Source organism: Penaeus japonicus, unplaced genomic scaffold (genome assembly GCF_977035675.1).
Source record: "Penaeus japonicus unplaced genomic scaffold, GWHDUDI00000001_assembly GWHDUDI00000026, whole genome shotgun sequence".
Classification (NCBI taxonomy): domain Eukaryota; kingdom Metazoa; phylum Arthropoda; class Malacostraca; order Decapoda; family Penaeidae; genus Penaeus; species Penaeus japonicus.
In genome coordinates, this window is record NW_028234428.1 from 15,641,243 (window position 1) to 15,643,742 (window position 2,500).

General features: G+C 29.2%; 2 protein-coding genes across 5 annotated transcripts in view; both read right to left on the bottom strand.

Moving 5' to 3' along the window:
• Positions 1-494, bottom strand: part of LOC122265484 (tubulin polyglutamylase ttll-4) — a 25,421-nt gene extending 24,927 nt beyond the window's left edge. For 2 of the 4 annotated variants that reach the window (XM_043034865.2, XM_043034837.2), the window contains exon 1: positions 315-494. The gene's annotated coding sequence lies outside the window, so the exon portion shown is untranslated. Of the gene's footprint in view, positions 1-12; positions 267-314 lie in introns of those variants that run through there. The other 2 variants (XM_043034842.2, XM_043034848.2) reach the window with 2 other exon arrangements.
• LOC122265515 (uncharacterized) overlaps positions 1-2,500 on the bottom strand; it is a 192,947-nt gene that overhangs the window by 99,215 nt on the left and 91,232 nt on the right. The window lies entirely within an intron of this gene.

The following is a 2,500-nucleotide window of genomic DNA, read 5'->3' on the forward strand; positions in this document are numbered from 1 at the left end:
ACGCGGCCTCACCTCATGGGGAACGCAGCGCCACTGACTGCCCGATCACATCACAGGAGTTCATAACCTCCATTAATACTTTTCACTTCCGAGGATTTTTCCAATGTGCACTGTGAAGGCTCCAATTTGCCCCGAGAGGATGAGGAAATTTAAGAAAATTCACTTTTTTCCAAAATAATGAGCTCTAATAGTCGTAATGACGAGAAATTAGCGTAGTTCCCGCGTGATTCTTATGGCTCCTTCAATCTTCGTTCACGAGAGGTAACACAATGGATTTGTAGCCTCAATAAAATATTATACCATAATTAACTCACACTGTCTAGTCGAGTTGCAGCATCCCTTCTGCCAAGATGGGGATTCCTCCTCTCCTCCTCTCCTATCTGGACCCTTCCAATGCAAAGCCAGGGAAGTAACGGCGAAATAATCACTGAAGTGTAGTCGTAGGAAGCGGATATCTCGCCATGTCAGGAGCGCCGGGCTGGGAGGGACACTGCGCATGCGCTCTCCCGCCAAATTTAAAAGTATCTCAAAAATTCCTTTCATTTCAAATATTTATCGATTTTTGAAATTCAGTAAGATAGAGTTCTCCATTTCTTCTACTCCATTAGATTTATGCAAGGATCCATCTTTTATAAACGAATACAAACATATGTGAAAATGAATAAATATCCACGAATTATATAATTAAAATATTTTTTTCTTATTAAAATAACGATCTGTCTTATTTATAAAGATCCTACAACTATCCTTGCCATCACGATTTGCTTTCATCACGATTATCACTATTTTTGTTTTGATGATGAAGCGTATGTCGTCGATGTTGTTGTTCGTTCGTCCGTGCGTTCCTCTCGCTGTGCGTCGTGGAGCTGCGGATTTATCGCTGATCTTCATCTAAGGACTGCTGTCGTTGCTGCTTTCTCATAGTTTCATTTGTCATATCGTTTTGGTTGCTCTTGTTATCATTATAATCATAATTATTATCATTATCATTGTTATTATTATCTCATTATCATTACTATTATTTTTGTCCTCATTTTGCCAGAATCATTATTATCTTTTTTTGTTTATGATCATTATTGCTGCTAATATCAGCTTAATCATTATCATTATTATCATTAATGCCACTATTGTCATTATAATGATAAGCGTTATTATTATTATCATTATCATTATTATCATTAATATCATTATTACTAATATTGCTGTTATTTTCATGATTATCATCATAATGATAATCATTACTTATACCATTACATGATATATATCATTATATAATCATTATTATCAACATCATTTCCACTATCGTAATTAAAATTACACTCACAATTATACCTACTATTATAACTATGATGATAATAGTAATGATAATTATAATTATAATGACAATTATAATTATGATCGTCAATGACATTATTGTTTCCATCATCATCGTTATCATTATCATTATCATGATTATTATCATTATCCTCATCATTATCATTATTATTATTATCAACATTATTGTTATAATGAGTATCGTTATTATTACCATCATTATTAGTATCATTATTGTTATCATTATCATTACATTATCATTATAATCATCATTATTATCATCACTATCATTAATATCAATATCATCACATGCATCGTTCTTAGTGATGATATTATCATTATAATTATCATCATTAGTATTATTATCATTATAATTATTGTTATTAGAATAACTATGAATTGAATTATTATGATAATTACTATTATTACTATTATCATTATTATTGTAATCATTACTATTGTTTTTGTTATTATTATTGTTGTTGTTGTTGTTGTTATTATCACCATTATTATTATAATCATCTTCATCATCACTATTACAATTACCTTTATCATCATTGTCATTATTATCAGTATCATCCATATCATTATCGTATTCATTGTTTTACCATTATCATCCTCATTTTCATCCATATTATTGCTGTTACATCATCATTATCTTCATTATAATTATGATAGTAATATCAACAAGATAATAATAATTATTATAATCATCATTATTATCATTCTCATCATTGTCATCATCATCGTTATTGAAATAATGATAATGATAACAGTAATGACAATGATAGTAATATTAGTAAAAAACAATGATGATAATAATAATGAAAATAACAATAAGGATGATAATGATAGTAATAGTAACGATAATAGAGGATAATAATACAATAATGATGATAATTATATTAACGTCAATAATAGATTAATCATAATCATGTTTATAATAAATGTTAATTCTAAAGTTGATATTAACAATTACAATGATAATAAAAGTGATGATAGTGATAATGATGATGATAACAATAACAACAATTGTAATACTGATGATTATAGTAATACTAATTTCTACACAATTAAGATGAGTTGTGGGCTCAGAGCGGACCCTTTAAAAGATTGAATTTGTAGGATGGTCAATCCCAGGCCCTTAGAGTGTATCAAATGCATGTCACACTTAAGTAATTCATCC